General features: G+C 35.2%; 1 long non-coding RNA gene across 2 annotated transcripts in view; it reads left to right on the plus strand.

The window, feature by feature from the left end:
- Positions 1–25,700, plus strand: part of LOC150093806 (uncharacterized) — a 57,375-nt gene that overhangs the window by 18,453 nt on the left and 13,222 nt on the right. Inside the window, exon 2 of one of the 2 annotated variants that reach the window (XR_016550338.1) lies at positions 24,801–24,864. This is a non-coding gene — a long non-coding RNA (uncharacterized LOC150093806). The remainder of the gene's footprint in view (positions 1–24,800; positions 24,865–25,700) is intronic. The other variant, XR_016550339.1, reaches the window with a different exon arrangement.

Below are 25,700 nucleotides of genomic sequence, written 5' to 3' on the forward strand. Positions count from 1 at the left end.
TAAACGAAATCAGTTGTTCTCATGGAAGTCATTGTGATCTTGTAGTTCGAACAATGCGTTGATGAAAATAGTTAACAGCGTTTCAGACGGAGCGATAGATGAAGTTTAGTTGGGAAAATGTGTTTCTTGGCTCATGTAGGTCCATAAAGGCTTGTGAACCGTCTTCCTGTGAAAAATGTAAATCCGAAGTACCAAAGGCAATTAGGTTGTCTCATCACATTGAAGAATGATTTGGAGATATGTCTCCAAGTTTGGGGTGTTTCAACGCTTCAATATTTGGCAAATGCGTGTGTGTGTGTGTGTGTGTGTGTGTGTGTGTGTGTGTGTGTGTGTGTGTGTGTGTGTGTGTGTGTGTGTGTGTGTGTGTGTGTGTGTGTGTGTGTGTGTGTGTGTGTGTGTGTGTGTGTGTGTGTGTGTGTGTGTGTGTGTGTGTGTGTGTGTGTGTGTGTGTGTGTGTGTGTGTGTGTGTGTGTGTGTGTGTGTGTGTGTGTGTAGAAAATAGAGGGTATTGTTATCACTTCGATAGAGGAGAAAGAGGGTAATTGATAGAGCAGAAGCTATGAAAAGCTATGAGAGAAAAAAATAATAATAATAACTGGCCACTCATTTATCGTTCGCTGAAAATTCTTCGCCAAAAAATTTCTCTCCGAAAAATTCCTTCTCAGAAAATTCTTTACGACGATCATCTTGCACTAATTCTTCACTATATCAATTCTACAGCCCATATTGAAATTATACAGATTTATGAAAATGTCATTGAAAACAAGAAATATTATAGAATTAATAGTTTCTGTATGATTTATTTCATTTGATTTTATTTACATTTCTATAATTTTGTATATATAAAGTGAAATAAATATTTTGTATTTTACTGATTCTTCTTCTTATTATTGTGCTATCTTCTATCGAAGGTCAGCGACCATCTTGGCTAACAAACTGCGCTCTTGTGCTAATCTGAGCAGTTGTGCACTGTTCTTTCCTTTCCACGTCTTGATGTTGCCACCAATTCTTCCTATCAAAATAGTTTTGTAGAAGTTGGTATTTGCTGTTTTTCATGATGTAGCCAAGATATGATGTTTTTCGTTTCTTGATTATTTGTACAAGATGTTTAGCTTTGCCAATGGATTTTAAGACATCTTCATTGGTATTTTTTTCTGTCCATGATATCTTTAGCATTCTTCTGTATAGCCACATCTCAAAGGCTTCGATTTTCTTGATGGTTGTCGCCTTCAATGTCCATGTTTCAACTCCATAGAGCAGAATAGACCACACGTAACATTTCAGCATTCGGCATCTGACTTCCATGTTTAGGTCTTTATTGCAGAATAGTGTTCTCATTTTCATGAAGGACTGCCGTGCAACTTCAATCCTTGTCTTTATATCTATTTATGGATCCCACCGTTCATTGAGCCAGCAACCAAGATATTTATATCTTGACACTTGATCAATATTTTTCCCATTGAGTGTCAGTTTCACTGATGAGGCTGGATGTTTGCTGATGATCATGTATTTTGTCTTGTTGATGTTTATATTTATTCCCATTCTTTGGCTTTCTATGTATACTCTGTCAATGAGTTTTTGGAGATCCATAATATTATCTGCAATTAGCACGGTGTCATCTGCTCGAAGGTTGTTAATAATCTTTCCATTTATTGTGATGCCCTCTGAACATTCTTCCAATACTTTTTTAAAGATTACCTCTGCATATATGTTGAACAGGAGTGGTGAGAGCACACATCCTTGTCTCACTCCTCTTTTGATGTTAATATCACTGGTGGTAATTTTGTCTAATTGAACGGTACCTGACTGATTCCAATACAGATTTGTTATTAGTCTTATGTCTTTTTCGTCTAGCCTTGTTTGTTGAAGGACTTCTATTAAGTTAGTGTGTCTGACTTTGTCGAATGCTTTTTCAAAATCTATGAAACACATAAAGATAGATTTCTGTTTTTCTATGCATTTTGTATCAATATTTGAGTACAGAAAAGGGCCTCTCTAGTACCAAAACCATTCCGAAAGCCGAATTGTGTTTCACTTAGAGTTTCTTCACTTTTTCTATAAATGCGATTCTGAATTACTTTCAAAAATGTTTTTAATGTTTGGCTCATTAGACTAATAAGTCGGAAGTCACCACAGGAATTTGCTTTGGGTTTCTTTGGGAGAGTAATAAATGTAGATTTGAGCCAATCTGATGGAAATTCATCACTTTCATATATTTTATTAAATAGTTTTTCAAGAAGTTTGATGTTATCTGGTTCTATTAATTTTTAAAATTCTGTTTGCACACCATCTGGTCCACTGGCTTTTCCTGTTTTACTTGTTCGTATAGCATTCTCTATTTCGCATTTCATGATTGCTGGTCCTTGAATGTTATCTTTTATATTTATAGGCTTCTGTCTGGTATCATTGAAAAGTTCTGTTACATATTTTATCCAAATCTATGCTTTATTCTCTTCTTCTAGAACTATTTTTCCATTTTCGTCTCTTAGAGACACTATTTACTTTTTCCTGAGTTTTCCGGAAATTTCGTTGATTTTCTTATACAAATTGAAATTATCATGTTTCTTCTGAAGCAGTTCAATTTCAGTACATAAATTTTTCATCAAATTTTCATTGGCTTCTTTTATTTTTTTCTTGATGATATTATGTGTTTCTGTATATCTGGCTAGGTCTTTGTTTTTGTACATTCTTCTTGTATCAATAAGAGAAAGAATCTCACCTGTCATCCATTCCTGTTTTTTTATATTATTCACAATAACCTACTTCTTCAGTACTTGTTGTTACGATGGCATTCTTTAAGCTATTCCAAAGAGATTCCACACTTTTATTTTCTTCTATGTTAATCTGTTGTAATCGCAGGTTAAGCTGTGTCTTGGCACTTTTATTTATGTTCGGGTCTTTCAGTTTTTCTACATCAATTTACTGATTAATCAGTTCTTTTATTTGGTTTATTTCTTCAAATATTAATATTTTTATTCTTTCTTAGATACTACAGATTCTGTAGACAGGATATTCATTTTTGTAAAATGAGCATGGGATGGTTAGGGAAGAAGGGGCAACTAATTAATTTTAAAATGTTTATTTTTTTTATTCTTTCGCTATTTTTCTGCACTTAAAACACTTGTCCAGATTGTTTCTTATTTTTTACTGAACTAATTTGAAAGATAAGTTGCTTTCATTTATACGAGGGTGGTCTGAAAAGTTCTTGGTCTAACAATGAAAAAGCGAATTTATAATTTCAAAATTATTTTTATATTTCAACATAATCGCCCTTAAGACTAATACATTTATTCCAGCGATGCTCCAGCGCCATTATCTGGTCCTTGTAGTGGTTCTCAGAAAGATCTGCAAAATACCCCTCTACAGCTGCAATCACTTCTTGATTCGAAGAAAAACGCTGACCAGCGAGAAAGAGTTTTAGTTCTGGGAAGAGATAGAAGTCATTTTTCAGAGGGAGCCAAATCTGGGGAATAGGGTTGATGTTCCAACAATTCATAGCGCAGATCCCTTAATTTTCCCATTGCCCAAACACCTTTGTGGGCAGGTGCATTGTCCTGATGAAAGATGATTTTTTCTCCTAAAAACCGGATCTTTTCTCACGAATTTTTTTGTCTAGTCTGGTTAGAATGTTTTTTCAGTTTAAGTCTATAAATTGAATCTTGATATGAGCCAGCATGCCAGTAATTGAGAATTAGCTTTCTGCAAACTTCTTCAAACAATAACAAAAAAAATGTAATAAGTAATTCAGTCTCTGCGATGAATACTTCTTGAAAATACGTTTATCCCTCTCTTATTCTAGGATAAAAAGTGAGTTTTTTATTAGTGTTATAAACCATTAAGTTTAGTATATATATCCATTATGTTTGCCGCTGTTCAAATAAGGCGAACAAGTTATTTTTGAGAACTTCACAAATAATATATACCGTCAATATATTTTTGCTGTGCTTTAAAAATGAAAAAAACTTAACCTAGTTGGCACAAATGTTTGACACTTGTTTGACAACTGAGGTGAAATAAGCGATTATACAGACTTTAGATGATAGTAAAAAGTAAAACAGACCGGAAGTAGAAATTGCTCTGGGGTGAATACGTATAACTGGGTCTTCTTTGGGGTATTTCTCAACAGAAAAGATGCATTTTATCATAGTATATTATACAATTTATTTTTCAATTTAATTTCAGTTTCAGTTATACTTAATCGCCGAATACCGTAGATAATCCGCTATAATCGAACATCAGAAGTTCATAGAAGTTCATGGGTACCAAAACATCCATGAATTATCATGGATGTTTTGGTACCGATACGCATAAACTTTTCTCTGATCAGAACCGGTCAAGAACAATTCAGTGCACGCTATCCAGGGATATGTTAAGTTCTTAAGCAAAGTCACTTAATTTAATTCATCTGTCTTCTCTGATTAAAGCATCTACACGACAGAATGACGTCCGTTACTGAAACAGGTTTAGTGTAATGACTTGGCTAACGACAGGACAGTCTAAAATGAGCATCGATCCAGACGCCTAGACACGTTCTCTGCGGACGACAATTTGTCTCGCAAATGCTCAATCTGTGAAGAGAGATGCATTAAATTAATTCCGGAAGATGAATTTCTGAAAATTTGTTACACTTAACACATGCATAAATCGTATCATTTGGTATGGTTGTGCGAATCAAATAGCGCCATCTTGTGGCTAAATGAGAAAACAGACATTTGCGAAAGATTACGCCACCAACTTCACTCTCTTTACTAGCAAATTATACATTTTCAGGTGATGGGCTGTTACCTTATTTTTTAAACACCTGTATACACCATGGTATATTTTAATAATACTCTAAAACAGATTATATTAATTTCAATTCGGTTTAGTATTCATTTTAAGTAATGTTATTTGAGTTTGTTTCTGGAAGCACGTTCCGGTATTGCAAATGTTTATTAATAAAAATTATCACATTAATGTCGAATGTTTCTTCAAAACTACAAACATCGTTGCATTTAGTTATACTTCTGAAAACTTTTTTTAAGGACACTCTCAGTACTTGCAGTACTGAGAGTGTCCTTATCCATGTACGCACTTTAATTTCAATTTCGTCGTTAGTGTCATAATCAGGGAGCAGCAATAATATGACGATCAGTTTGAAACTCAGCACGGTTACTTTAACAATTCAAAAAATATTAACTGATAACGTGTTGAAAATATAGCTTCCAATCCAAAATCATACAAACCTTTTGGGAATATTATGCTTCTCATAGGCAACTAGCTACATCTACAGTCCTGGAACCGTCACTACATGTGTATGCAAAATAAAATGCAACGAAATTAATGGAGACGAAATAAAACTGCATTTGGATAACAAAATATACAAAAATTAGGAAATATTCAAATAGAAAATAATTATACCAAGTAAACAGGATGAAATCAATAGCAGAAAATACAGAAAAGAAAAAAAATCAATCCCATTACCAAAATTGCCTAAGCTCAAAGTATTCCACTTGAAAAGTATACTTCTCCACACTATTCGAACATAATTGTTTAGTCTTAGTTAAATATCGTATATATTTCTAACTTCACCCTGTACATATCTACGGAGTAGGCTGTCTTTAAACGCAGGATTTCGATTTCTTTTGAAGATGATCCATTTCGAAGTTATCACTTCTTTGCAGTTCCTTAATTTCGTCAGTCCATCGTACACTGAATCTGCTGACAAATATCATTTGTGACTATACAGCTGTAGAGTGATAACGGTGACATTGCTCGCGGACTGCTGACACCTGCTATGGGCAGTACCCAGACTCGGAATCCAACCTCAATGTGTATTTATTTATTTAATTTCAATTGAAGTAATTGGCACTTTTATTTGAAATTTTAGAACTGGACAGGACGATATCAAGGAATCGAGATGGTTGTAGGAAGCACATTCACTCTCATGACATTAATATATAGATATAAAATTTCCTATTAAATATTCCTTTTTATTATAAGCCTCGACAATCAATTACTCTAATTACATTCGAGTAACGATAAATTATTCCATACCATAACTGGAATGCTAACGTCTTCACTCCGAACATTACTATATGAGATGTTATTATTATCATTATTGCGTGACGCCTCCAAAGAGTCCAAAGACATCTCGGCGGACACTGTATCATACAAATCACTGTCTATTATGGAATAATGTTACTTGTAATTATTTATTAATATAATTTTATTTAATAATACCTTAAGATTTATAGTTCGCTAACCTTCTTTCCACTCTATTATGATTATGTCACTCAGTTTCTGAAGAACCTAAATTGATGGTTTCCTACTGCACATTATTGCAAAGACACCACCCGACTGTTTATTGTCAACGTCTGACTCATTCATGTAGATGTAAAGTCGTCTGACATGAACTGTTAGACTAGCCGAGATATCGGTCATTTAATCTTTCCTTCTATTTAACACAGGAAACGAAGTACTTAACATAGCAAACCACTGTATTCTTCTGTGGTCCAAATAACAGTCCAAACCTAAAAACCTGTTGGGTAAAAGGAGTGCATCCAGGAAACTCGAGCTGTTCATACCACAAAATAGCAAATAAGCAGAACACACGCTTTTAGAGATAATCCACAGGCAACAAAGCCTTAGATGTTTTGGCATCATTTCCATACAATCACAAGCTGTTTTAGGAAAGCATACTTAGTGTCCTTTTATTCTACAACCAATATCTAAGCATTTAAATGAAAATCAAACGGAACATGTTAATTATCATTCGGGCGAGTTGTATCAGTTGCAGTTAACAATATGAAAGATAACAAAATTTAATCCTCACATTTGGAATTAAGCTAAAGCAGTGTGACAAAAGTTCTTTTCTACCCTGCGATTTTAAAACGGAACAAATATTGCCCTCCATCTCCACCTCCTATCTCAACCTCCAGAAGATAACTTAATAATAAACTGATAGAGACAGATATCGGGGTTGGAGTTTGCGCAGCAACTTTCTTTCTTCTTCTTCTTCTTCTTTTTTTTGCGTGGGTGAATGAAGGGTTCTTAATCCTGTGAATCAATCGATAACTAGGACAATTACCAGATGTGGTCCTCCGCAATCAACTTTATAGTGCGAACTATAGATCACCTAACGTAGGAAAAATGTCTTCGATCTGTAAAGATTACTTTAAAGCTACAAGGTTTAGGATTGTAGCATCAAGGAAGTCACATAGCATTTTACTTCGCTGACTACGGTATTGGGATTGCTTAATGGAATATGAATATTTGCTTTACTCTTCTGATAAACTGGCGTTTTGCCGATGTACGGAAATATTTGTGGATATCGAGTGCTTTTGAACGTGCATCGGGCTGTGCTTTTCGAATAACAATGCCCCTTCCTTTCAGGACTGTTGTTAAAAATACAGAGCAGAATTTACCCTTTTTTATTCATCTAATTTTATATTTATTCTCTATAGTCTTCTATAGATAATATCATTTTTTTTTTACACTTTGGCCTGATTTGTTGTGTTCTTAGGTCTGTAACTGTCATGATGTTAGACTGTGATCTTCGGTATGTAGAAATATAGTTTCTGCTTTATAAATAAGAAAAGAAAAGAGTCCAAGATTTATTTGTATTCCCCAAAGATATCTATGAAGAGGAATCTGCAAAATGGCAGCTTTGGTTTCACACAGTAGTGGTTTTTTTTGTTTCTTTTTTGTACAAAGTCCAAGAATTCAAAGGATAACCGAAAGTCTAAATATTAATAACCTAAGACAATGTACGATCATAAATACCGGTTAGTAAATGCTCTCGAATGAGTCAGGGGTTCGAATCCCGCGGTGGGAATGGATGTTTATGAAAAAAAAGTTCCATGTTTGTCTCTAGAATGGGGTTTCCGGACTATGTAAAAATAAATAAAAATTATGATGTGTAGAAAATAAAATTGACAAATTAATTTAAAAACATCCTTAGTCTTAGCTAAGGATGTTTTTAAATGCAATACAAGTTTACTAATAAACTTTCGTGGGTGGGGACCATTTAATTTTTTTTCTTTTACATAACAGATAAGTGCTTCGTTTTGAGGACAATTCCAGAGTTGCGTGAAGTAATCTTTTTTTCATGTATGAACCTGTGGTCATTGCGCAGTAATATGTGCTATTTGGAGAAGAAGAAGTAAATGAATCAACTCATATTTTTTGCGAGAAAATGCATCATATGTAGAAATATTTTATCCGGTATTTAACCACAAACATCGATGACAAATCGAAACTTTTTATTTCGGCTAGTTGACTGTTTTGTTTCTTTCATCAATAAATAACATTAATAAACTATAAAAAAAATCTAGAAAACAAGTGAAAAACAGTTAACATTTCTGGTGAAAATATTTGAACTCGTTTGAAAAACGGAAAGCGCTGGCTGCTGCTGCTTCACGGGTTGCTGGATACAAGTGTGTCGTGATGGATTAAGGAAGACCAGACTTGATGTAAAATTATCCCTTGTTTTTGTTACACTGTAGAGGATGCTTCATCATTTCAGCTGATTGACCACAACTTCTTCATCCCTTCACCAAATATGTGCACAGTAGATCTATTGGTATCAAGAGTTTATAAAGAGGAAAAATGACATCCTTATCTTTAGTTGTTAAGGTTCGTTTTAATCCGAATCAATTATAATTTAAGAATATCAATTCTTATTTGCCAGTGAGGATTGATAAATATATTCAGGCTAGTCGCGATGAAAATTAGGGCTTACAAATAAGGAAAGCTATTTCTTTATGCGTCTTAGGAATCTGATAGATTTTAGCCACAATGATACATTATGAGCGGTTTAATGGTATACTTTTTATTGGTATCTTTCGTTTTATACGTTTTGTTAAAGTTAACCACGTGATCTGTACACCTGTCAACATGAATACAATACAAGGACAATTTACTCTGAAAGGAAATCAACTCATGACATAATGTTAACATAGCGCTTACGCACACGCTCATTGTTCTACAACAAGAACTTTGTACCTTCGTCGCTACACTTCTATTATCTCCCCAATAAACAAACACAAACATCTCGGTAAATCTTTATCGAGCGTCACTTGTTCGACCTCGACTAGCGACGTGACTAAATGGGCATACGTTGTCTATCTACTCCTCAATGTCAAAATGTGAGATGCGTCGGCTAAAGTTTCATTGATAAGTGTGATGTGTAATGTGGTAATCATCTGATTACAAACAAAATAAACATACATACATACACATACATACACAGCTCATGGCAAAAACATGATGTTAAAAAAGAGAATCATGATGTCATTATATATTAACAGAATTGAAGAATTAAAATATTTTTTAAGTTAAAACTTTGAAGGAAAACACAGATCTAATCCAAAAAGTTGGAAAATTAAAATAAGAGTTAAAAGTAAAAGTCTTAATATGTTATAATAAGGAAAAGAAACATATATATCATTATAAATTCAGATCTAAGTTCGTAATCCAGGTCACAGCTTCAGGAGCCGCTTGTAAAAAGTCATTCCAGTTATTCTGATAAGCACGGAAGATGCATTCTGTTACAATATGTTCCATAGTCTGTCGTGGAGCACTACAGTCACATTCTGGAGATGTTTGTCTGTTCCATTTATAGAGAGTATCTCCACATAGGCCATGATTTGTCCGAATTCTATTTAGTACTGTCCATGTTTTGCGAGGTAGATCTGATCCTGTGATGATTTGATCACATTTAAAGATGTTATACAAATGCTCTTTCGTATTTCCCTTCCATGTTTCTCCCACTTTGATAAAGGATCAAAATTATTTAGCACTAGTTCTTCTGCTGCTGGTAGTGATGGATGACGAGATTTCAATCTATTGACGTTAAGAGTTGGAAGATCCTGATGAATAGGTAGGTTCGGATTACCAGCAATTTTTTGGAATTCACGGACTAAAGAATTGAATCTACGTAGTTCTGTAGGAATAATGCCTGCTAAAAGAGGTACCCAATATGTTAAGGTCGATCTAATAGAGCCTGTAATTAATCTTAAGGTGTTGTTCAATTGAGAATTGATAATCCTTGTGTGAGGGCTATTTAGCCACACAGGAGCACAATATTCAGCACTTGAGAATACCAAAGCAAGGGCTGTTGTCCGAAGAGTAGAGGCTCTGTAGGATGCATAATAAACAAAAGTTATATACAGAACTGAAGCAAGAAATTCTCTAAAATCATTATCTTTGGAATTAAGCAGGTAACTTATAAGACTGAACAGAAACTGGGCCTAAAATAAGAATATAATATTTAATTGCATGATGGTATTCGGTCATAATTTTTCATACGGTTTTTACTATGTTGAATGAAATAAAAGCAGGAATAGGACACACATTATGGCAGACCGATCTGGAGTCACAGCTTTCTAGTTGCTTATGTCGGTGTTCATTTCTTCCTGTTGTAGTTTATAAACGCACAACCTAGAAAAATCAATGAAGAAACTCACGCGATATTTATTCAGTAATACTATCCATGGTTAGGAGCAAGAGATGGTGGCAATTATCTACCGCATGCTTGTGTTGCTTTGCTATGCATTCACTCTATCTTGCTGATATGACAAAAGTGGAGAGTGGCTAGCAACCGATTTACAGTTAGGCCTGAAGATTTTCATCCACTCTCTTTGAAGAAGACATTAAGGATTTATTCTTTCAGTTTATTTATTGTTATTGAGAATAAGCCACAGCTTCCCTCTGGTGGATGGTTGTACTGTTCCCTTCTGTTCTTGATAGTGGTATTTCTTACTCTCTTTTTTTTTTGGCTCCAACTGGCTCCCAACCATTAAATGGAGAAAACTAAAACCCACTCTGACTAAACCATTGACCCAATTCCAACCATCGAATCAAATAAGAAAATGCACAGATTACCAAAACTCCATCCATCCGACATCCCCGCTGATGTATGCGAAATTAGCACTAAAGTACAAGGCCCTGGTGGGGGATCTCTAACAGAATCATCACACTCCTGCCGCACAAAGCCTCAACGACATTATTGCTATTATTAATGCAATATCAATATTCACGATTCCAGGGTCCTACCACGTGAAAAACAGCAGACATAATCTTAATCTCCCAAATCAGGAAAAAGGGCACACTTCCCCCCCCCCCCCCCCAAAAAAAAAAAATATATATATATATATTGGATCATTCAGCCTGCACTCCTTCCTAGGATATTAACTAAAAGAGTATACTAAGAAGACTGCAGAAAGGTTCTATAAACTTAGATCTCATTCTTGGTGAGCAATGTGGATTCCAAGAAAATCACTCTATCGAGGTCTCAGAGTCGTTGAGTACTTCAGAGTACTATACAACTGGAGGCAATATATATGTACAATCTTCCTGAACGGTGCCAAAGTATTAGGCAAAATATGGCACAAGATAGCTCTTAAGGGCCTAGAAGCCAAATTCTCTTTGTACATCTGACCTGAACTGGTCAAATGTACAAACTTCTACCTCAGCGATCGCAAACTCCGTGTTAAGCTGCAGTTAATCAGATCATTTGAACGCAATTATCTGATTAACTCACATCAGCTGTTCCCAAGGGTTTTTAGGTGTTCCTTCTGCTTTTCGCCATTTATGTTGCCGACATTCCATCCAATTGACGCCACCATGGCCATATATAGCGACGATAGTACACATACTAGCCACTGAATTAGAAACCTTTATGCAGATGTACGTAAACGTCGCTTACGCAGCGTAAATGCAAAATAATTCGTCAAGTGCGTCACCACGTGTTCTAGGTAACTATTTAAGAATGCTACTGATCAGTAATCGTCAATAGTCGATCACAATAGGAAAAAAAAACAAAGGATCTTTCGCAGTTCGATGAAGGGATTGTTGTGGGTGCCCATCTGGCTGGAGCTACGATTTTGAAAACAGAAGAGCTGAATGAATTCTCAAAAGGTGACATATTCCGGATGTGTGTAATAAATGGAAAAATAACTCACTTTTTGTCAAAGAGGCGTAACTGTGGTCCTAGGATAGTCTGTCAGGAAATAGAGTGCCGTCGTCTGAGAAGGCTTGCACGAACAAAGAGAACTACTTGTGTGCAACAGTTGACCGAACCATTTAATGAAGGCTGTTCGATATCTCAACGAAACTATGCACAGGTAATTGAAGAGGATCAGTATTGGCAGTCGCATGCCTATACGGAAACTACTGTATTAAATAAAAGTTTCTAATGTGGACAATAATTGTCCACTCCCTCTAACCGAGATCAGTAACTGAAAAAGTAGTATTGGAACTGGCGTAATGTTGCAAGAAATGATTCTTTGTCAACGCAAACAACAGCTCTGCAATGCTATTCACAAGAAGATGTGTATCCCTAGAGGGCTAAGTGGTGAAGATTGGCACCTCAACCTATGGAAACCAGCAGACTAATATTAGGAAAATAAGTAAGGTCTTCGCTTCATGCCTCATTTCGATCATGTTTGCTTAAAAGCAAATATCATAATAGGACAGTATTATACCTGTTATCTAACGTACCCTACTCCTACATTAGACGCTGTTCAGACCAATCATGTCTCGCTCACCTGAAGGGTTCAAATGATCAGACTGCAAATAATCCTGAATAAATACTTTTTGATAGAAGCTCCAGTGATAAACTCTTTCCTATGCGAAGCTGCTGCAAAATTCTTTGCAAATGTCGCTAACCACCGTAACCGATTAATCTACCAAGTTTAAACCACAGCGAACAGGACATATACCAGCTTTCCGAAACCGTATTCAACAGATAAGTTTTAAAGTCAATGTCCACAATGAGCAATCCAATGACTCAACAATATCGGAAGTCTGTTGTGGTCTACCACCTAGGACTAGGGAAAAAGGAACAAACATCCGAAAAAAAACCACTGAACAGGTACGGTATTATAAACTCACCGCTAATAGTCCACAAACGGACGAGTCAAGTGCTTCGTAATCATCCTCGATCCAGCAATTGCTCCTTCTGACCCGCAAAGAGTTAAAGAGTTGCGCGTCCAATCAATGTCACCTCAGAAAAATTATCAGTTATCATATATTTCAGTAGTATATTTATTTATTTTTATTTTTTTTTTAATCTACTATAATTTTTGATGTAGTCTGACATATTGCGATCACAGTGGTGTTCGATTAAACATAATTTTAAGGAACGAATATCTGAACCGATCAGCAGGTTTTCTCTCTGGATTGACAGTTGAATTTGTAAATCATGTCACAACACACTAATACGTCCAGTGGAATTATTATTGTTTCTTTTTTTTAGTAACTTTCTACTTTAACCTTTGTGGTGAAGATAATTTTGTAATCCACCCTACATATACAGTATATAAAATGATAAGCCTTTTTATGTCACGTTTTTTGAAACATTTTGAAACTCAGGGGCTACCCTGAGTGGCGAGTCTTCAAAATTCGAGTCATTAGAATTCAAGGAGAACCGGCCTACCAGTCCGGAACACGAAGGGGGTGGGGTGGGGTTGGGCGCAGTAGGCGCCAAGGGGTCGTAGTCCTCCTAGTTAGTATATGTGAAAATTCGTTTGATAGCTTAGTAGAGGTTAGGAATATACGAAAAATTTAAGACTAAAAGTTTTTCATATGTCTTTGGAAGAAAGAAACACGAATTTGGAAATATCAACATAATTTTAAGGAACGAATATCAGAACCGATACAGCAGGTATTCTATCTGGATTGACAGTTGAGGTCTTCGTACAATGTTGCTTATTGTACAATGAACAATCATAGGAAACAAAATATTGTCAGGTAATATGACAATCTGGATCTGACTGAATTTGGGCAGTAAGATTGTGTGTGTGTGTGTGTGTGTGTGTGTGTGTGTGTGTGTGTGTGTGTGTGTGTGTGTGTGTGTGTGTGTGTGTGTGTGTGTGCGTGCGTGCGTGTGTGTTATTTTTATGATTGATAAATGTAGGAATGTAGTTATGTCTTCCTTCTGTCGTTTGTTTTATGAGACATTTAGAGTCATAAGAACAAATTTGTTATTACCAGTAATAGAATTATTTCGTGGAATTATGTGAAATTTCGGTATGAAAATTCTTTATATAAATTTATAAATCTATATAAATTACGTATATAGATTACTTAAATATAAAGAGCCAACAGGCTTCATTTCGGCGATATAAACATTAATTAAATTAAGGGAATATTAGATCCCACATGGTTTTAAAACCGAATAAGAAACTCAAAGATTGGAATCAGAGACTTTGAGTTTCTTATTCGGTTTTAAAACAAAGTGGGACTCTAATATCCCCATAATTTAATTAATGTTTATATCACCGAAATGAAGCCTATTGGCTCTTTATATTAAAGTAACTTAATGGTTGCACCTGTTTAACAACTCGTATAGCAGAGTATATAAGTTCTTTTCGCTATACCCTGTGGTATTAATTGGTCTAGCTACTCACTGATGAAGCCTCAAAAAAGGCTGAAACCGGTGGGGGGAGGGGCTATTATGAGTTCGCTCTCTTAAGGTTTTTGCCTTAAGGGAGCAATTTGAGTCTCCGGAGAAAGTGTTCTCCGTCACGGCCCGCTGAGGGGCTTTGTCGGTGAATGCTTTTCTTCGGAATTGATGGACGGTCTTTCGCCCACAATTGAGTGGCCTAGGGATCGTCCGAATTTTTAGAGACGGCTTTACTTATTCATAAGGCTGAAACCGGTGGGAGGGGCTATTATGAGTTTGCTCTCTTCAGGTTTTTGCCTTAAGGGAGCAATTTGAGTCTCCGGGGAAAGTGTTTTCCGGCACGGCCCGGTGAAAGGCTTTGTCGGTGAATGCTTTTCTTCGGAATATGAGCGGTTCTGCTCATATTCCGAATTTTTAGAGACGGCTTTACTTATTCATAAGGCTGAAACCGGTCAGGGTAGTGACCTCCCACCATAATGTAATAACAGCATACATTGGAAAATACCAATAGTGGCGATCAGAACTTTCCCCACATTTGCAACGAGTTGCCTGAGATTGTACTATGTACTTACTTGCATTTAGCTCACGCTAGTAATCGCCGATACTTTTATAGTTTACTATATTCGGCATGAAACTCTGATACCAATCTTTGAGTTTCTTATTCGGTTTTAAAATAATGTGGGATTTAATATCCCCTTAATTTAATTATATAGATTTTTTTTCAAAATCTATATACGTAATTTCTGCTTATGGAGATTTAAAATAATAATAATATTTTTAATAATAATAGTAATTTATTGATTGCTAAAATATTTACACATACAATAAATATCTTGAGTGATATTGCGATTTATAATTTTACAGAATTCAGCATTAAGTGCTGTATTTTCTACATTTGATTTCAATTACAATTTTTAATAATACCTTTTTGCCTCTATATTATATATTTACAACACATTTTCTTCTATTATTAACAATAAAGATTATACAGATTTTTTTGTATAATTTTTATTTTTTTTTTTTTTTTATTGTCTCAGATAAATTACATACATAGATACAGTAATAATTATATATACACGATTAACAATTATATAACAGATACTTGCAATTTAATAATATTCTTATTTTTTTTAATATCTCATATAATTGCATACATAGATACCGTAATAATCATATATATATAATATTCATCAAAGCTTGATTTGCTTCCTCAGTCTTAAGAAAAGGCTGGTTATATTCCACTAATTCGAGCCCTACCCAAGGCCCTATTGTGGAAATACTTTCTGAAAATGAAAGCTGTGCCGAAGAAAGCGACCTTTTGCAGCTGCCCAATTTTTAATCCATCTAACTCGAGTGCTTCTAGATGTTTTTTGAATGTTTTAGGGATGGCGCCTAAAGCACCTATTATTATGGGAACAACTTTCGTTTTCTTTTGCCAGATTCGTTCAACTTCGATTTGCAAATCGCGATATTTTGTAATTTTTTCATTTTCTTTGTTGTCAATCCGACTATCTCCTGGTACTGATATTTCGATAAACGTAACATCCTTGTTTTCACTTTTTTCAATCACTGTAATATCGGGTGTATCACATTCCAAGCTTTTCTCAGTCTGGATTTTGAAATCCCAGAGTAATTTAGCTTTTTCATTCTCAACCACTTTCTGGTGAACTTTATGCTTCCAATAGTCTTTAGATACTTCAAACCCATAATGTTTACATAAATGCCAGTGGATTATCTTAGTTACGTTATCATGCCTTTTACGGTACTCAATTTGTGCGATTTTGCTGCATCCACTTATAATGTGGTCTACCGTTTCTTCCTTTTCTTTGCACAATCTACATTTACTGTCTTCTTGAATTTTTTTTTTATTTTTGCCTTCATAATGTTGGTTTTAATGGCCTGTTCTTGTGCTGCAAAAATTACCGATTCTGTTTCTTTCTTTAGTGCTCCATTTCTCAACCATTGCCAGGTCAAGTTGCTGTCAGTGCTGTCCTCTATGCTGTGAAGGTATTTTCCATGCAATGCCTTATTTTTCCATCTTTCGGTTCTAACTTTTACTTGGTTGGTTTTGTATTCCAATTTTGTCTCCATGGGTTTAAATAAACCCTCTTTCCTTACCTCAATTAGAAATTTTTCCGTTGTTTGATAATCATTTAAATTTCGTTTTTCTTCTTCAATAACTTGCTTCACTTGTAATAATCCTCCTTTTTTGCGTGATAGATATAACCTATCAATGTCACTGCGAGGATTGAGGGCATGGTGCATTGTCATTAATTTTCGAGTTTTTCGATCTAAATCTTCCATCTCTAGCTGGGTCCATTCAACAATGCCTGCTGAATATCTCAGAACAGGTATGGCCCAGGTATTAATTGCTTTTATCAAATTTCCAGCATTAAGCATTGACTTAAGGAGCTTTCTTAATCGTCTTATGTATTCTGCTCTAGTTCTTTCTTTGATCTTATTGTGCAGAATTTGTGATGCCTTTCTAAAATTCCCAAATATTTGTAGCTGTCTTCGAATTTTATTGCTTTGATTATTTCACCATTGAGCAGCTCGATTTCGTTCATATCTTCATACTTTCCTCTTGTTATTCCAGCAATTGCACACTTGTCTAAGCCAAAATCCATTGATATATCTTGACTGAATATGTGCACAGTGTTTAGCAACGATCCGAGTTCATTCTCTGATTTTGCATACAACTTCAGATCGTCCATATATAAAAGGTGAGATATCTTTGCACTATTTTGCGCAGTTTGATAACCATGAGCAGTTTTATTTAAAATTCTAGTTAAGGGGATCAATGACAATATAAACAATAGAGGAGATAATGAGTCTCCTTGAAAGATGCCCCTTTTTATGTTTACCTCTCCAATTTCTTCTCTATTTATAACCAACGTTGTTTTCCAGTTCTTCATGCTGGATTGCAAAATTTTTGCACGTTTTCGCTAATACCAAATAGTTCTGTGCATTTTAAAATCCAACTATGAGGCACCAAATCAAACGCTTTTTTATAATCTATCCAAGCCATATGAAGGTTGGTTTTTCTACGTTTCAATTTTTAAGAAACATTTTATCGATCAGCAATTGTTCTTTTGTGCCTCTTGAATTTTTGCTGTTACCTTTTTGTTCAATTGGGAGAAGAGAATTTGCTTTAAGATAGCTGTATATTTTATCAGCTAGTATGCATGTGAGTAGCTTAAAAGTTGTTGGCAGGCAAGTTATTGGTCGGAAGTTTTCTGGGTTTGGACCTTTATCTTTATCCTTTATGATCAAAAACGTTTTCCCTACTGTGAGCCACTCTTCTTCGCATTTTCCTTCTAAAACATCATAAAATTGGTTAGCAAATATTTCATGTAAGCCTGTTAGATATTTCAACCATTAGCCATGTAATTCATCCTTCCTGGGTGTTGACCAATTTTTTATTTTTTTAGCTTGCTTTTGAACCATTTGAGTTGTTATTTTCAGGTGGTCCATTTTTCGTTCTTGCGATTTGTTCGTAATTTGTTCAATCCATTTTGCCTTGTTATTGTGCCTCTTAGGGTTGTCCCATAGGTTTTTCCAAAACTTTAGTGTATTTTCTTTGTCTCTGGTATTTATATTTATATTTTCTTTAAGGATATCATTCCTGCAGCTATCAATTTTCTCGTAAAACTGGTGCTGATTTGCGCGAAACATCGAATTTTGCTTGTACTGTTCAATGCGTGCACTGTATCTTCTTATTTTAGCTGCAACTGCTACTCTTTTTTGCTTCACTTCCTCTAATACTTCATCAATAGGTCGTGTTCCAGTATTATATCTCTTTATGAGGTTATTTCGGATTTTTGTGTTTTTCAGCTTCTTTTCCTTAAGGATTTTCAAATTGCTCACGTCTACTCTGTGTTTAAGAATTTTATTCTCCAGTCGATGCTTCCATTTTGGTTCATGAGCCTTACTGCTTTTGGATTCACTAATCTTATATCCTAATTCAGATGTTACAACGTAGGCTATTGAGTACATAATATGTATATTATGTATGAGTGAGTGTGTGTGTGTGTGTGTATATATATATATACATAAATACTTCTTTTGCACTCAATGAAATCAGAAATCATTATAAACTAACCTAACCTAAACTAACCTGGATGTCGCATGTCGAATCAGGGTGTAGTCGTAGTTTGTCGTGGGCAGATTAATGAGGATAAAAGATAAATGTTGTTGTGTTCGGAGCTTAATGATTGCGGGAAGATAAATGGGGATAACAAATAAAAGTTGTTGTGGGCAGATGAAGGAAATAATAGATAAATCAGAGAGGAACGGATCAGTGTTTTTCTCCTTTTATGAGGAGAGAGATAGAGCAACGACGTTTATCTATTATCCCCATTTATCTGCCCACAACGTTCATCTTTCATCCCCACTAATCAGCCCACGACGAACTACGACTACACTCTGGTCGTCACATGCGACATCCAGGTGAGTGTAGGTTAGTTTAGGTGAGTTTATAATGATTTCCAACCGATAAAGGTTAGGTTAGGTTAGTTTATAATTATTTCTGATTTCTGATTTCATTGAGTGCAAAAGAAGTACTTTCTTACTTTTTTCTTTATAAACTAACCTAACCTAACCTAAACTAAGCTATTATTTCTATTGAGAATGAAAACCTATATATAAAAGCTATAAACATGTTTTATTACATTTACTAGACTCCTCTAGGAATTATTCACTTTAACTGGATAAGTGATTAATTCTCGTAAATTATTCACTTTAACCAGTAATTATTAATAATATCCGGATTTATCACTTTAACCGTAACATATATATAATATTTATAACACATTACAATTGTGAATAACAGATACTTGCAAGTTAATAATTTTGTTCCTCAAAGCTTAGCAGAACTTATCTGAGGATGATAATAGATGATAGATGGTGGTGGTTTCATGGTTATGTTTCTATACTGGTCGCAAGCCAGGTATTGATTTTACTGTTTGTTCGTACGTGCTTGGAAGACTTCAACTGCTATTACAGTATTTTTTGTGTTATTGTAGTGATGGTTTTTGAGAGGGGGAGGTTTGTCATAGGTGTGTGTGTGGGGGGAGAAACAGGAATTGCTCTAATTTTCATTCTCGCTATAATATTTCTATAGCGCCTGTTTAAACTCTCCGTATGTTCCGAGGTTTCTGTCGTCGAACGGCAGTTTGTTTATCATGTCAGGTACATAGAAGTTTCAGGTGGCTTTGCCGTAGTGATCGTTGTACTTATATGTTATGTAGTTTGTTGACTGTGGTCTTGTTATCTGATATGTTGTTCTGGTTACTCTATAGGTTGGGCTGTAGTAATGTTTTAACATGACTGTGTAGCGGCATACGTGTTTCACCTTAAATATTTTGTGTTTTGTCCGTGCTTCCTGCATAAATGTCGGTTGTTCCCAGAATATCAGTTTTACCATTTTATCTTGCAACCATTGTAACCTGTTAAGTCTGTAGTCTACAAAGAATGTGTATGATGTGATTGCATTTTAATGCATAGTATCATACATCTCCTAAAGGAGATGGGCTTTGCATTAAGGGTAAATATTAAGAATAGTGATCAGAGCTTATTCCAGCTTTACCACGAGTTGCCTAGACTTGTACTACTTTATGGGTCACTTAGACTTGCACTACGTGCAGGCGCAAACTTGACTTAATTGTCTGTTTGCTTACATGGGAAATTGAGTAAAACCAGGTTTAAAATAGCTTGGAATCTTTAACATATCTTAAGATGTTTTCATATAATGCTTTATAGATTAGTATTTTTATGTGGGTTGGGGCAATGTCGTTTAATCTGTATAGTTTGCTTGCTATGATCCTAAGCTTGGTATGTAGGTAGTTTGTATGGCTATTCCAACTATGATCAGCATCGAAGTAAGTCCGAGATAGCATGTTGTTTTCACCTGTGTGATGGTTGTAATTTTAGGTTCTGCGCTTTGTGTATAGGAGGATGAATGACGGATAGTGAGATATTTAGTTTCTATGGGCAAGGTTTGGGGGGTTTTTGAATATCATTAGCTTTGTTTTTCCAGGGTTTTAGATATATGCCGTTTTCGGTTAACCAGTTAGTGATTTGATTGATGTCGTGTTGCATATTTGTGTAAGCGATATTTGCGTTGTTGTGAATGGATATTATGTCCGTGTTGTCTGCGTACTGGAAGATTTTACTTTTTAGGAGAAGTGGCTTATGTCTTGTGTGTAAATGTTAAATCGAATGGGAGATAGGTTAGCTCCTTGTGGTGCTCCACAGGTTACATGTACTGCTTTGCTGTACGCTGATCCTACACGTGTAGTGTGCTTTCCGTTTTTCATGTATGCTTTAAACCACTAGAGTAGACGACCTCCAATTCCGATATGCGTTAGTTTCGTTAACAAGGTTTTGTGTGGTAGTGTATCAAATGCTTTTGTTAGGTCAATGAACTCCACTAATGTTATTCTGTTTTTATCCAATGCAGCGTTTATTAGATCTGTGAAATCTTCCAGGAGTGTTGCTGTTCCTTTATGTTTTTGAAAGCCATATTGTGTTTTGGGTATGATTTGAAGTTTTTCAACGTATGTAGAGAGTTTGTGAAGCACGATGTGCTCCATGATTTGGTTGATTACAGACAACGTAGCGATGGGTCTGTAATTATTTATAATGTTTCTTTTTCCATGTTTGTGTATGGGTGTGATTAATGCAGTCTTTAGTGTTTTAAGTATGTGTCCCGTTATCGAAGATTTTATTTAACAGTTTTTGTATAACTGGAAGTAGGTTGGTTGAGTGTTTCTTGATGTCTTTTGGTCTGATTATGTCTATCCCCAGTCCTTTGTTAAGGTTAATTTGACAGTGATAGTTCTTCTTTTGTTACTGTGGGGAACCACATCGACTGGGTTGCTCGTGGACCTAGTGGAGAATGTTCGTTTGTGTGAGGAAAGGTTGTTTCTTGTAGTTTTTGGATAGAGTTCACGAAGTGCTGAGTAAAGTTGTTTGCCAACTGTTTGAGGGATTTGAGGTCGCAGGCAAAGCTGTGTTTTATTGTTTCTGAGGTAGTGGTTCTGTGTATATTGTCCAGCATTTCATTAATCAGGTGCCAGGTTTCCTTTATGTCATTCTGAGCTGTTATTAATTTGTTGCTGCAATAGTTTCTTTTTGCCGTTCTAATCTGTGTTGTTGGGAGATTCCGTTTTCTTTTGTATTCAGCTTTTAAAGCGATATTGTTCGGTGACTTCTTAAGTTGTTTCCATAGGGAATCTTTTCTTTGTATGTCTGTTAATATGTTGTCTGTTATCCATGGATTTTGTTTCGTTTGGGGGCGTATTTTTATTTTTGTTAATGCTTTGTTATATATTTTGTTAAATGCAAGTTGAAGATTATTATATACAGCTTCAGCAGAGTCTACAGATGCTATCTGCATCCAGTCTGTTTTTCTGATTTCATCGTTTATTATTGTTTCATTTAGAATCCTATAATACTGTTTTGTAGTCTCAGTGAGTTTTATGGGTTCTGGTTTAGTGTGTAACTCCAATGCTGTGAAATAATGGTCTGCCAGTTTTCACGTTATGACGGCTGCTGTGTGGCTGTTTGGATGGGCCCTGCATTGATCATATAAAATATGATCAATTCAGGATGAGGTTGTTGTGTTTCCGACTATCTCTTCTCGTGTATACGACTGTATGGATGGGGTTATGTTATATGCCGATAACAGGTCTAGGTATTGTTCTGTGTTGTTATTTATGTTCCTAATGTTTATATTAATGTCTCCTATTATTATCAAGTATTCTGAGGCGCCTACGTCCGTGGCTGAAAGCCATCTGTTTAGTTCTTCTAGGAATTTTGTGATGCTTAAGTTGGGCCGTCTGTATATTGCGTTTAATATCAAGGAGTTTTCTTGTTTGAGATTTTAATTTCGATGTATACGTTTTCTACGTATTCTAGTTTATAGTTTATTTCTGTTTATGTTTGGTAAATATTATTATACCGCCATCTCGTATTGTTTGTCTGCAGTGTTTGTGTTGTTGGAAGTGTGGCATTTGGTAGGTGGATGCCTCTTCGTTTGTCCTAGATACTTCAGTCAGTATTAAATGTCTATGTCGTCTGTATCTTCCTTCAGCTAAGCTTGCTGGGTCAGCCAGTATTTTTGAATGCTGATGTTGATGTGGAGAATAGATAGTCCTGTTTTGGGGGATTGTCACTTGTTTCCATTCTGTTATTGATTTCAGAATGTGGCAATTATCATGTTCTGGGGTGATTACGTCTGCTTGATGGTCTGCATTCATGTTGGTTGGTGTGCTGTTCCTTCTTTACGAGTTGTCAATATTCCTTTCAATGTCTCAGGCTGTTGAGGTCTTCTACGGATTTTATTTCGATTGGTTTTTGCGTCTTGTGTCTTTCTAAGGAATATTTTGCTGTCTCTTATCCATATAAACTGGTAATTTTTTTCTGTTTTTACTTTCCTTGCTTGGTAGAATAGTTTCTGATAATATGGCGTTAGGTATTCGGACAAATATATTGGGATATTGTCGTGGTCTCCTTTCAGATCCTTGACTACTGGTTTTTTAATCCTGCTAGCTTTTATAAGTGTAGTTTTTGTTGGGCTGGGGGTGAGTCGCACTACGACAAGAGAAGGAAGGGAATTATTTTCTCTTTTCCTTTTTTGTGGTAACCGATGCACTGACTGGATGTCTTTTGATTCAATGGGAGAGCCAATTTTTTGGCTTAGTTGTATTACGGTGTCTCTCAGATGTTCCATAGCAATTTCTGGGAGACCATCTATGAGGAGATCATTTTTGTTCTGCTGTTGGTTTAAGTGTTCGTACTGTTGCTTTAAAGAGTTTAGTCTTGTCGTAGTTCCGTTGTCTCTTTAATTAAATTATGCTGTCTTTCCGTTAGCTCTTTAACGCAGGTTTTAATTTCTGTGACGATCTGTAATACATCTTCTACCGAGTTATTATTAAATTTAATAAATTCCTCATATTGGTTGAATTTTTCTGTAATTTGTGCGCTATATTTTTGAAATAGTTCTCCAACAAAATCGATTAAACAGTCTTTTAGGTTTTGTAATCTATTTTCAAGTAATGCATTTAAAGTTGGCTCACCTGGGTTTCCGTTGTTGTTTTCTTTGTTTTTAATTCCCTCTGCTGTTGATAGCTTTTTACAGCCTGCGGTAGTTTTCTGCATTTTCTGTTTTCCATCTGCGGTCGAAGGCGACATTCCTTTGTTGTCTCCGCAATGGGGACACTTCCACTGGTCACGATTCTTGTTTGATTTTTGCTGCCAAGTAGCCTCGGACAATCCTGAACATAGAAAATGCATGTTTCTCTGGAAGTTCCTACATGTTATGTGGTTTTTCTTCCTCTGTTAAGTGTTCTTGGCATTTGTAGCACTTTATGTTTCTTGTTTGACGATCTTGCTGTAATTTCTAACATGGTGACTTCCTTTGTTCTCTTCTCGCGTAGTTGACCAATGTATACTTCGAACTCTGAATACTTATAATTTACTTATTACTTAACAGATACTTATTGGTTGTAATCAATATGTTCGTCTTGAAGAACGAAATTCACTGATATACTTTAAATTTTAATTCACAAGAAAAAATCTACTTTGTAACTTAAAATATTGGAGCATCGAAATAGCGTGCTTGCGATCGCTTGCTGCTAAAGCGCCCTTTATATATATATATATATTTTTTTTTATTGTTCTTTCAAATATTTACCTATGTACAATGATCATCTATTCAGTATATTATTTTACAAGGTTCAGCACTTTGTGCTACATACAGTATAATGAGATTTAAATAGTAATGATGATAACAGTTTTTTTAATATAACAATATCATAATAATAATTTACAATTATATTGTTCAGAGTTACATAAGTTATATTATATTACATGTTGTAGTTTACTATTTTTTTTTCAAGTTTGAAAAGGTGTGATTATACAACAGTATTTACACATATGCAATCTAAATATTATATTTCCTTATTTTCACAAACATACAGTGTAAACTCATGATTTACATTTAAAAGAATTTTTTTTACATTGTATACATTTGTTACAGTTATTATATACGTTACATACATTTGTTACATATGATATATTACTCACATTTGTTTACATATGATATATTACTTACATTTGTTTACATGTGATATTTTCATTGCGTACATTGGTTTACATATAATACATACATTGGTTTTCATGTGATACGTACATTACATGCATTTGGTTACATGTGATACATCTTGGATGAGAACTAATTTTTTTGTTTTCATCCTCGAAGCTTATATGTAAGCTTATCATTATTAATAATAATAATAATAATAATAATAATAATAATAATAATAATAATATATTATATTATATATATTATAACATATATTATATAGATAGATTTATCTTATTGTAAACATAACAATCTTATGTACAGGATTAACCGGTTTTTGGTTTTCCGCAGTCAGGCAGAGAAGTTCCCTGCTCATACTCTTGTTGAGGTATGTTACATCGAAATATCAGTTATAAGGTGAATTACATTTTTTTTATTTAAGCCACTAACAGTTATTTTGACATGATACTGTATAAGAACATAAAATCTGACATGTATGTGTAAGAACATAACAGTTACTATAGGACAATATTATCTGTTTACGTGAGGTTGACAGTGATTAATATTGGCACTGTTAAGCACAAAAAACCTTTCTTCCCCCTCTCCTTGTGGGGGAGATGATGTCACTTCTATGCTGGAAAGTGGACTATGATGCAGTCGCCCTGCTCAGCCAGGAATTGATTCCGTGGATTCCAGTTTTGGTGGCAAAGATCTAAGGTGTTGTTTTGCCTGTGGTGGTGGTGATGCTCGTGTAGGATCCGACTTCTCACCTTTTGTTCGAAGGCTGCAAAGAGTTAGTCAGCTGCCTCTCTCTGTGAAGTTGCTGTGCTGTCTGGTCTTGTATGTCTGAGGTAGAAGCTGTATTCATTCTGAAGAGGTAAGTGCAGAATGAATGATTATTTGCCTCTGCATGGACAAGATTGAAATACTCCTCTCCTGTATGAAGACTACCACAAGTGAGAACTGCCGTTTCCCGAGACAAACTGATTAATTGGGTGTTGCTGGGCATTCCAAATAGATATGCCGGACTGTTCCTGATCGATAGCAGAACAGGCAGTTATCTGAGTTAAATTTTCGTAATATAGTTGCAGTGGGAAATGCATTGCGCCACACATTCTCCACTAAATTTGATGGCTCTTGTGCGATATGGTAGGTCCCATTGAAATGGTGTTTGGTGGGATGATGCAGGATTTTACAATAAAGTGCTTTGGTTAGACTGTTGTA

The sequence above is a fragment of the Typopeltis vanoorti genome, chromosome 23 (genome assembly GCF_054136105.1).
Source record: "Typopeltis vanoorti isolate ZY-2024b chromosome 23, IOZ_Tvanoo_1.0, whole genome shotgun sequence".
NCBI lineage: Eukaryota > Metazoa > Arthropoda > Arachnida > Uropygi > Thelyphonidae > Typopeltis > Typopeltis vanoorti.